This window comes from Staurois parvus, unplaced genomic scaffold (assembly GCF_062004578.1).
Source record: "Staurois parvus isolate SC_StPar_1 unplaced genomic scaffold, SC_StPar_1.0 ptg000013l, whole genome shotgun sequence".
In the NCBI taxonomy this organism is placed as follows: Eukaryota; Metazoa; Chordata; class Amphibia; order Anura; family Ranidae; genus Staurois; species Staurois parvus.
The window spans coordinates 13,322,385-13,334,411 of NW_028317809.1; the positions used below are offsets into that span (position 1 = coordinate 13,322,385).

Consider the following 12,027-nt stretch of genomic DNA (forward strand, 5'->3'; position numbering starts at 1 on the left):
CTACTGTACCATTCCTTTAAAGTCTCATAGACTTGCTCCTCTACATCAGGTCCTATATGCACTGCTCAAAAAAATTAAAGGAACAGTTTGAAAACACAACAGATCTCAATGGGGAAAAATATCATGCTGGATATCTATACTAATATGGACTGGGTAATGTGTTAGGAATCTAAGGACCCATAGTTTGATGGAAATTAAAATTATCAACCTGAATTCAAGGAATTTCATTGCAGCAATTCAAAATGGTACTCAGTAGTTATATGGCTCCCACATGCTTGTATGCATGCCTGACAACATTGGGCATGCTCCTAATGAGACAACCAATGGTGTCCTAGGGTATTTCTTCCCAGATCTGTACCAGGGCTTCACTGAGCTCCTAGACAGTCTGAGGTGCAACCTGGCAGCGTTGGATGGACCGAAACATAATATCCCAGAGGTGTTCTATTAGATTTAGGTCAGGCGAGCGTGGGGGCCATTCAGTGGTATCAATTCCTTCATTCTCCAGGAACTGCCTGCATACTTTCTCCACATGAGGCGGGGCATTGTTGTGCACCAGGAGGAACCCAGGACCCGCTGAACCAATGTAGGGTCTGACAATGGGTCCAAGGAGTTTATCCCGACACCTAATGGCAGTCAGGGTGCCATTGTCTAGCCTGTAGAGGTCTGTGCGTCCCTCCATGGATATGCCTCCCCAGACCATCACTGACCCACCACCAAAACGGTCATGCTGAACGATGTTACAGGCAGCATAATGTTCTCCACAGCTTCTCCAGACCCTTTCACGTCTGTCACATGTGCTCAGGGTGAACCTGCTCTCATCTGTGAAAAGCACAGTGCGCCAGTGGCGGACCTGCCAATTCTGGTGTTCAATGGCAAATGTCAATCAAGCTCTATGGTGCTGGGCAGTAAGCACAGGGCCCACTAGAGGATGTTGGGCCCTCAGGCCACCCTCATGAAGTGTGTCTCTGATTATTTGGTCAAGGACATTCACAGCAGTGGCTTGCTGGGGGTCATTTTACAGGGCTCTGGCAGTGCTCATCCTGTTCCTTCTTGCACAAAGGAGCAGATACCAGTCCTGCTGATGGGTTAAGGACCTTCTACGGCCCTGTCAAGCTCTCCTACAGTAACTGCCTGTCTCCTGGAATCTCCTCCATGCTCTTGAGACCTTCTGGTAATGGCATGTACTGATGTGCCATCCTGGAGGATTTGGACTGTCTGTGCAACCTCTGTAGGGTCCAGGTGTCACCTCATGCTACCAGTAGTGACACTGACCCTAGCCAAATGCAAAACTAGTAAAAACCAGTCAGAAAAGATGAGTAGGGAAAAAATGTCAGTGGCCTCCACCTGTAATACCATTCCTGTTTTGGGGGTCGTCTCATTGTTGCCCATCTAGTGCACCTGCTGTTAATTTCATTAACACCAAAGCAGCTGAAACTGATTAACAGCCAACTCTGCTACTTAACTGACCAGATCAATATCCCAGGAGTTTAACTGTCTTGATGCTATACTCTGATTAAAAAGTGTTCCTTTAATTTTTTTGAGCAGTGTATTTTTCTATATGGCTTTTATGCACAACTGATCAGAGTTGACATGAATAATTACATTCTGAAAAATAATTTGCTTTTCTTACATATGTGTAATGTAGACTAAAATGCATTACAATTAATGCTGGACAGCATTCTCTGCAGTCAATTGTTTATTCTTTTGGTCTCTCTTAAATAAAATGACCCCTTTACCCAGTCTGAGTATTTTAATCTGTGTTGTTATTCACCAAACCTTTGATATACATACATAAAAACGTAAAGTATATCTAGACCGAATAACAAATATGTAAATGTATTAAACCTCATCGGTCCTGAGATATGGTGGTTGAACCAGTTTTTGTTTTCAGGCTCTTAGTCCTATTTTTTTTTACTTGGCACCCCTGCCAGTAACCCATTTCCTTTTCTAGGGTGGCCACACTCACTGTACCGTATCTGTATTGTATTTGTGGCAGAAGCATTGCCACTCTAGGACTGGAAGGTTGTTGGGACTACAGAACATCACCCTCTCTCTTCATCTCAATAACAAGGGGGGGGGGGAGGTGTTCTGTGATTCACATAAGTGAACTGGATAGGGCTGATAACATTGTTTGAGATAACATGGCAGAGTACAAACAGCATTGCATTTCTGGCATGCTCAACAGGTTTTTTTCTTTACACTTACTGTACAGATAAAATAAAACAATGCCAATTGTATATTTAACAGGAAAAAGGGAGCAAATAAGAGAAGTTTGTTGACAAAATTTACATATGGACCCATTTTTATTTTTTGCACTGGGGTCTATTCTTAATTCAAGGCTTAAATTAGGGAATTAGGGACTGCAACTATTTTGTCAGTGGAGTCAAAGCCAGATGTTTGCCTCCTAATACATGCCTAATTTCTGTAAGCTGTCTAAATAATAGCACTCAGAACTAGTGTGTGGGAAAATTGCTGCATATAATAAAGACTGGAGATTTGATATTTATCATTTAATCCTAACCCTCTACACCCCCTTCTGCTGACATGTACAGAATAGTGGTAATTTAGAGCTCACCTCTTGTAAACTGGATGCTTTTCTTTTTTAGGTTGGCACTGGTGCATTGAATCACCAACCAGCTTCTTGTATCCTGGAGACTCCGGGAGCTATTTTTGTCTTTGTTCTTTCTAAAAGATAAAACAAAGCTGACTACCAGCTGGATGCCTCAGAATCTGTTTTACTTCATTATGGAGAATCCATCAGTGAAAGATGGCATCATTCGGCCTTACAAGGTTTGCAAAAGCTGAGCAAAACTACGATTTCTGGTGGGGAGTATCTACCACTGATATTACAGCCCATAAGCAACCACACAAATATAAAATGTTCATTATGGTTGGAGATGGACTTTTAAATGTAACTTTGCCCACATTTCCTTTTTAGTATTTGATACAGTGCAAACCTGCTTGAACTACTGTCAGGTTTTTATAGCTGCCTGTGTCCCAAGACAGTATGGGAATTTACTAAAACTGAAGTGTGCAAAATCTGGTGGAGCTCTGCACGGTAGTCAATCGGCTACCTAGTTTTTTTTTCAAAGCTTAATTGAACAAGCTGAAGTTAGAAGCTGATTGGTTACCATGCACAGCTGCACCAGATTCTGGAGTGAACCAATTTTAGTAAATCTACCCCTGTATGTCTTGGTGACCACTGTCCTGGGACTGAAAGTAAGGAAATATCTATAACTCACTCACTGCTTAAGAGATTGCAAATCATTTAAAAAACAAGACTGATGCAATTCGTAGGGGCATCACCACTACACAGACATATATCCCACTTCGCATTCCTTATACTAAACCTCCCTCAACACTTTCGTCTTTTGATCTTGCTACTACTGAAGAGGTCACTCAACTTTTCTTAGAAGCCCGTCTCACCACCTACTCCTTGGATCCTGTCCCCCTCTCAACTATTACGGTCACCCTCTTCTTCTGTCCTATGCTCCCTCACTCACATCTTCAATCTCTCCTCTCTAATGGTGCCTTCCCCATCCCTCTAAAGCATGCACAGATCACTCCCATACTTAAAAAGCCTTCGCTGGACCCCACCAACCTGAACAACGTAAGACCCATCTCCCTGCTCCCGTTTACCTCTAACCTCTTAGAACGCTTAGTCTACAATCGCCTGAGCTCCCACCTCACCGACAACCTTCTTGACCCTTTACAGTCTGGCTTTCGCTCACTACACTCCACTGAAAGTGCCCTACTAAAACTCACTAATGATTTACTAACTGCTAAAACCAATGGCCACTACTCCATACTCTTACTACATGACTCTGCGGCTTTTGATACTGTTGACCATCCCCTCCTCCTCAAAAAACTCAACTCTCTTGGCCTCCGAGACTCTGCTCTCTCCTGGTTCTCCTCCTACCTATTGCAGCGCTCCTTCAGTGTTACCTATAACTCTGTCTCCTCCTCTCCACTTTCTCTTTCTGTAGGGGTCCCTCAAGGTTCTGTTCTTGGACCCCTTCTCTTCTCCATCTACACCTCCTCCCTTGGTCACTTGATAAACTCCCATGGCTTTAAGTACCATCTCTATGCTGATGACACACAAATCTATCTTTCTACTCCTAACCTCACTCCTTCAGTCTCCTCTCGCATTACTAATCTACTAAGTGCCATATCAGCATGGATGTCACTCTACTTCCTCAAACTAAATCTTTCCAAAATGGAGCTCATCCTATTCCCTCCAGCCCTAGCCCCCTCCCCTGACTTCTCCATCAAGATCAATAATACAACCATCAGTCCCTCCCCTCATGCCAGGGTACTAGGTGTAATCCTAGACTCCGATCTATCCTTTCAGCCCCAAGTCCAATCACTGTCCAAATCTTGTAGACTTCACCTCTGCAACATCTCCAAGATACGCCCGTTCTTAACCTCTGAAACCACTAAGTAACTTATTCACTCCCTTGTTATCTCTCGCCTTGACTATTGTAACTCCCTCCTCATTGGCCTACCTAATCGCAGGTTATCCCCTCTTCAGTCTATCATGAATGCTGCTACCAGACTTATCCACATTACTAACCGTTCCATATCTGCCATCCCTCTCTGCCAATCCCTCCACTGGCTTCCCATTGCCCAATGGATAAAATTCAAAACACTAACAATAACATATAAAGCCATTTATAACTCTGCCCCAAATTACATCAGCAATCTTGTCTCCAAATATCACCCAAACTGTCCTCTCCGCTCCTCCCATGACCTCCTGCTCTCTTACTCCCTTGTATCCTCCTCCCATGCTCGTCTCCAGGACTTCTCCAGAGCTTCCCCCATCCTCTGGAACTCTCTACCCCAATCTATCAGACTATCAACTACTCTGCCTACTTTTAGGCGATCTCTGAAAACCTATATCTTCAAGGAAGCCTATCTTGCCTTCAGTTAATAACAGAATCTTCTATTCCTCTCATCAGTTCATCCCCCACAGTTATTCCCTTTTGTACCACCAGCCCCTCCCTCTTAGATTATAAGCTCCAAGGAGCAGGACCCTCCTAACCCTCTTGTATTGAACTGTATTGTTGCTGTATTGTCTCCCTTTATATTGTAAAGCACTGAGCAAACTGTTGGCGCTATATAAACCCTGTATAATAATAATATTAATATAACTTTTTTTACTAGAACAGCAATGGAGGGGAAATCTTCCAATGGGTATTTTAAAAAAACAACTGTCTATCAAAACATTTTTTTCTGCCTTTATGAGAGATCTACTCTAACATTGTAGGAGATTTACTAAAACTGATGCACTCAGAATCTGGTACATCTGTGCATGGTAGCCAATCAGCTTCTAACGTCAGCTTGCTCAATTAAGCTTTGACAACAAAACCTGGAAGCTCATTGGTTTCTATTCAGCGCTGCACCATATTTTGAACTCTCCAATTTTAAATAACCCAACCCCCACAGTGTTGTGTCTTGAATTAGGAAGTTAAAAGAGAAGTATGGGTTTTCTTTTTTTAGCTTTATCCTATTCCCTGTGAGCTGCTAATACATACAAATCTTTCCAGCCCTCTGAGAAGTACACCCTTTCTGTTAAAATCAAGGTAAATACCTGTGGAAGGTATTTACCTTATGCCGTCAATCTTGTCTGGATCCACCTCTTTTCCTTCTCCTGTGTTTGATTGATGTCTGCTCTGGGCTGTCTGCTCTCCCCCGCCTCCCCCTCTCACACAACACACAGGACACAGCACACAGTCGTTTTTATGTGGGAACGTCACATGTCAGTACTGCAGAACAGCAGGCAGCTACCCAATGTGCATATAGAAAGTGTCTGTAAGACAATCCATCTGAGCCGTGTGTTGCGTGAGTGGAGGAGAGAGGGGGAGGGGGGAGACAGCCCAGAGCCAACATCACTGCAATCACTGGGTGCCGGCGAGTAATCACCGGCTGGGACCCGGTGATTGACAGCCACACCCCCTACCCAGAAATGCAAAATCACATATATATATATATGTACATGATTTTGAGCACAACTGCCGCTCTGTAGCAGTATATCTGCTATGGGTCGGCACTAAAGCAGTTAATGCAAGCAGTTAAGTACCTGAATTTGACCTGGTATCAGTCTCTTGCAGTTTATGTGAAAAAGAGATAAAGTATAAGGGGAAGAAACAGTACAAGGAGTCAATCAGTTCATGTACTGACAAGAAACATGGTGATAAGAAGGGAAAGAATAATGACAGAGAAATGAGCGCATCTGATACTTCTAATTTCACTGTCTAATAACAGGCTGAGGTGTCCAGTATGGATGACCTGGGCTCGGAGAAAGTGGGTTGAATGATGCAGGCCAACAAACTGAGGATGGAAGTGGATGAAAAAAGTACTGCAGAGCAAATCTATGGTTTAAAGGTGAATTTAGCACTAAAAGCTGTTTATTATTATTTTATCTTTTAATGGGCTATTCATTTTTATCTTATTTTCAATTGAGTTGCATTAGTATAAAGAGGAAATAAGGTAAACACATATAACACCTACAAAGTTAGCATTTTTGTTATTGAATATTCCTATGGAATAGATTTTTTAATTTGTTTTTCATTTGCCAATTTAAGTATTGACCTAGCCCTTAATCCTGCTGATTAGTTTGAGACTAAGCTTAATTCTTCCATAACTCAGGGGATTTGTAAGTTCATTGCATCACTGATGAAATATTTTCTGACAGTTCCCTGTTAAAACTGTTTATATTGTCTGGGTGCCAATGTTGCTACATGAGTTTTAGCAACCCTCATGCTTCTTTAATTAAAGACCTCTCTAAAAAGCCTACAAAAGCCTGTTTGCACAGATAGATGAATACTCCACAAAAAAAATCCTGCAATGCCTAACAAAGAGAAACACTTTTGTTCTAAATAAGCTACTATTATTAATATTGAATTCATGAACTTATCAATCTTTCATTCTGGAAAGTCATATGATGTTGTCTTAAGCAATGTAACGTTCTCATCTAGAACAAGAAATTGAAAGAACTGAAGAATACCGACAGAGATAACAAAATATCTTTGGTAAAAATTCAAACAGTCTTGTCTTCTTCTCATGACATGAACCTCAACAAGTCACAGCATAGTAGATAGGAGCTAGTAAGACTGGTTTAATGGTTTAGATGGACATTCTTGAATGCATTTGGATTGAATCTTACACTGGCTTCATACTTTGCAATCTAATTGTACAATTTCTGTAAAATATATCAACATATTTTTAGTGTGAGAGCTTACCAAAACAATCCATTTCATTTATGCTTAAACTCCAATATAACTTACAATATAACTTAACTTCATACTATATATTCAGATAGGATCTCATAGCATAGCTGTTTGCAAACCTAGATGAATATTGAACAATCCGGATGTAATGAAAGCGTCCAGCTGTACACTGCTGGCTAATTTCCTTGATGTGTACGTAAACTCAGAATCTATTTTTCACTATGGTTTGCATTATTTGTGAGTCTCTTGCAAAGTTTCTAAGCTGAAAATCCAGTCAGTAACATGACAAGGGTAGAATAGATGCCTTCCAACCTTAAAGTGGAGTTCCAGCCGTTTTTGTGTTCATTAAAAGCCAGCAGCTACAAAAACTGTAGCTGCTGTCTTTTAATAAACACACACTTACCTGTCCAGCACTGTTATCACCTGCACCGTCCCTTCTCCCTTTCTCTCCTCCATGGCGCCGGCATCTCAACTGTGGGCACCAGGCTGTGACAGCTTGCGGCTTCACAGCGTGGTGCCCACTGCGCATGCGCGAGTCACGCTGCGCTTCCTAATTGGTCCGGCAGTCTTATGGGACCTGTGAAAGTTCCCAGGAGACTACGGGAGGGAGGAAGGGGCCAACTTCCGTCTCACTTCGCCGCTGCGAACTTAGCCAGAAGTGGGAGCGGGTACCTGTCAAAAACAGGTATCCTCTCCTCCCTACCCCCAAAAGGTGCCAAATATGGTAGTGGAAGGGGGGAGGAGGCAAATAAGCGGAGCTTCCGCTTTTGAGTGGAACTCCGCTTTAGCCCCAAGCCTGCAAGGCCATCCCCTCAAACCCAAATAGACAATAAAAGAACACAACAAGGTTTGGAGTCAAAATGGCAATTGTAGCCTTCTATTAACAAATAAAATAATTAAATTTAAATAACATAACATTCCTTGAAATAGAAACAACAAAATAAAGCTTGGTGGTCTCTGAGAGCAACAAACTCAAACTATATTCACTGTGGAAAACCTTTTGTTTAAACTTAGGTCCCCAGCCACAACACAACGGCTTGGAGACAATCCTAATTATCTGCAGTGACCTCCATTTTACCTATTCCAAGTTAACTCCTCGTTAACAGGAATGTTCCAAGGTTAACATACCACCGATGGGTCCCGAACCATTCTATATCCAGAATTCTTTCCTCTTCCAAAGACCAACCACCGCCAGGCTTCCATGACATCCACATAGCAAGAACACAGTAAACGATGGAGAGGGAGGGTGGGAAGCTTCTTTTCTTCTGCAGTGTCGCCAAATGGAACCTTGCAGCTCACCACTCCCTCCTTTACCTCCTGGGACCCCTCCCAGCAACATACCACTACCAATCAGGTAAGCCCTACCTTATTTAAAACTAAACTAACTTTTTTTTTAACCCTTCCCATATTGTCCCCACTATTCACCCTGTCATGTCTGTCCCTACACCTATTTTTTTTTTGTGCTCTGGGCCTACCTATATTTCTATTTCAGACTGACTACTCTAAACCACTGCCTCAGAATTAGAAGCAGCTTGGCCATTGCGGCTTGCTTATTACATACAGTATATCATAATATAAATATTAATAAAAACTTATGTTCAAACGTATCCTGTTCTCTTTGGAATTCTTCCTTTGTGTCAAATACCTGGAGATCCTACCAATCCCCCTGCTTTTCTTATGCAAACTGACTACACTAGGCATGAAAGCTCATCCCAGTGTGGTCTGTTTTCTGGCTGTGCCGGGAGCACAGGTTGCCTGTAATCCAATGGCCAAAACCTGTGCTGATACACACCCCTGCACAGCTGATCACTGGGAAGATCATCTCTCTAAGCTCCTTATGCAATCAAGAAAAGATTATGTTATCACTTATAAAAAAGAAAAAAATATATAATTTTATAATATTCAAATGCTTTACCTTTCATTTCTATTTTAGACTCCATGCACACTAGCGTTTTTTAAGCTCCTGGAAGCTATTATAAGCATTTTTTCTGCTTCTAGAAGCTAATAGTATTATCCTTTGTTTACATGCACACTATTTTATGCTAGAAGCATTTTTCAAAAAATAGAAAAAAATAATTTTTGTATATTTTTTTTTAGAGTATTTTCCCAAGAGAAAAAAAATGCAGAATGCTCCTAAACACTTTTTTGAATGTTTTTTTCCTTCATGTACTGTAAAAAAGTCAATAAAATGCTAACGCTCCTAAACACTTCTAAACACTATTAAAACGCTACTACAAGCCAGCGCAAAAATGCTTTTATCAGCATTTTTCATCCAGCTTTTTTTCATTGTTTTTTGAGTTTATATAAAACGCTGGTGTGCATGGAGCCTTAAAATGTTACTAAACCCAGGACCCTGCATTCACTATATGTGCCATTATTTTAGTAAATATAAACTGCTCAATACCTTTTCTCCTCAGCAGTTAGAGAAGTCTTGTGACTTCTATCAGTGTTCAGCAGAGCACTGGTTAAAGATTGTAGAAGGAGTTTTCTTTCTGCACTAGGAAGATGCAAAACCCCTGACCTCTGTCTGGACAGTGCTGATTGGCCCTGTGCTGATCACATGCACTCTCCCAAGAAAAAAAAACTCTCTAGCAATACACACTAAACTGAGCATGTGCAGAATGGCTACACGTTCAGTCTGTCTTATCAAGAGATAAGACAAGGACATTTGAACAAGAGGAGGGGAAGAAAAGACAGGATCAAACAGCCTTTTTACACAATGCAAAGGATTAACCCCTTAGGTCCCACAGTGAGTATAACAAGCATGCGTTACTGCATATACAGACTGATTTTACTGTTGTGGGTTTTGTAACACATTAAATTGAATGTGTTGTTTTACAAGGCAAGGAATCACAAATAGTTAAAATCTGATAGCACAATCCACTTACAATGTAAGATGCATTAGCTAGCTTGAAATTAGAGTGTTGTCAACCTTTCTTGATCCAGAGATCCACATATTATGTAATTCTAACTCTTACTAAAGCTTGCTTTGAAAAACAAAGGAGGTTGAAATGCAGGCAGAAAATTGTAAACTGTCTGATGTATGACTGTCATCTACATGTTCATGTGAACAGGGTAGGAAATGGGGGGCTTCCCATAATAGAGAGAGAATACAAAAAGGACAAGACTTTCAAACCTGTCCCACTGATCTTTGTTCCAAGAATTGTCAGCCAGTGAGAAGCTCCTGCAGCCATAAATATTACATTATAACCTAATGTGCCCAAAAACAATTATGTGAGGAAAATATAAAATTCAAAATATAGAAGATATAGTTGTGTCAACAGTCTGCTCTTATCATATTTCCCTTTTCACCAGAACAAAACACCTTTATAGTTTAAACCCAGCAAGATCCAGACTGGATAGCTTTATTTCCCCATCGATTAGTAAGATAAAAAAAAATTAAATCCCAGTCTCGTGGTTGGTAAATTTAACAGGGGTTAAACATAAGTACACTCAGAAGAGTAATTCAAAGGTCACACTAGAAGCTAGCAAGCAGGAAGATCAAAGACTGATAGATCTGTTATATCATTCCATGCACAAACCTAACCTATTCACAGCTCTGAGATAACAGACTTGTTTTATTGCCGAGAGCCAGGGAAAGAAAAAATTGTCGCAGACATGATATGACTTTTATATGGACTGTAATAGATTGGATAGGCTTCAATGAGATTAATAGTGAACCTGAATTAACTCACAACTTTAGTCCAATGTAAGAAGAATTAAAACATTTTCTGACAATTATTATTTCATGAAAGCATAATGTAATTACACATAATTAGGAAAAAAATCCTCCTGGATTAGGACAGACCAGTCTGAAGCACTTTTACCTAAAAAAAGTGGGATAATCTAAAAGTAAATTTTGTGTGCTCAATCACACTTATGGGCAAATAATTACGAAATTAGCCCCCAGCTCCATTTGAAAAACTCTAGGCCTCTATAAACTAGTGTACATTTTGAAAAAAATGAACAACCATTTTGGATGACAACATGGCCATATTTTGCAGTGTATGGGTTCCTTGGATGAAACACTACCTACCCACTGATTTTGACCATATGACCCAAATTCTTTTGAGTATCTCACTCAAATCCTTTCTCTGCCCCTTTTTTATTAACTTAACAATTGTACTTGGAAGCACCATTGGAATATGCAATTTAGTAAGGGATAGCTCAATGGATCCGAACAGGTGGGTTGATAACTAGGAGGGTACAGTTACACCCATGAGTTGGACTAACAGCCCTATTACAGTGCACTGGCACATTTCACAGTAGTCACTGCAGTAAAAATGTGATGTTGAGTCCCCACTAAATCACGCACAGTCCACAGGAGGTTCATACAAAGATTATATAGGATGTGCATAATGTGGTTAGAGATAATAAATGAGCTTTACCTTAAATTTCAATAAAAGGTGAAAAAATCAACACTAAGTTGGAAGTTTTAATTGTTCAAAAGCCTATGTTAACACTTATTTATTTTATTTTTGCCCACCATCTGAAAACTCACAGTGCGTTAATAACCAGTTTTATCATCAAGTTTCTGAACCTTACATAAGCAGCCACATTTAAAGTTAGTAATGAAATAATACATGAGCCATTTTACTCCAACCATCATAGTATAGTTTTGTCAATCTCTGTAACCATGCAAGGCTAATACTCTTACAGATACTACTGCACACTTATTATTGTGTCTTTCTGACTTGCGCAACCAGACGCCATCAGAGATAAGAGTACAGTCATTTATTTTAGATTTTGCAGCGAAAGTACCAACAAAGTGGATCTCACAGCCAACAGACCAACCATT

The 12,027-nt window shown here is 40.6% G+C and overlaps 1 protein-coding gene across 4 annotated transcripts in view; it reads right to left on the reverse strand.

Annotated features, from left to right (window-relative positions):
* TMEM150C (transmembrane protein 150C) overlaps positions 1-12,027 on the reverse strand; it is a 466,224-nt gene that overhangs the window by 130,026 nt on the left and 324,171 nt on the right. The window contains exon 1 of one of the 4 annotated variants that reach the window (XM_089675864.1): positions 2,576-2,685. The exons of the other annotated variants lie outside the window; for them this stretch is intronic. The gene's annotated coding sequence lies outside the window, so the exon portion shown is untranslated. Of the gene's footprint in view, positions 1-2,575; positions 2,686-12,027 lie in introns of those variants that run through there. 4 annotated transcript variants of the gene reach the window in all.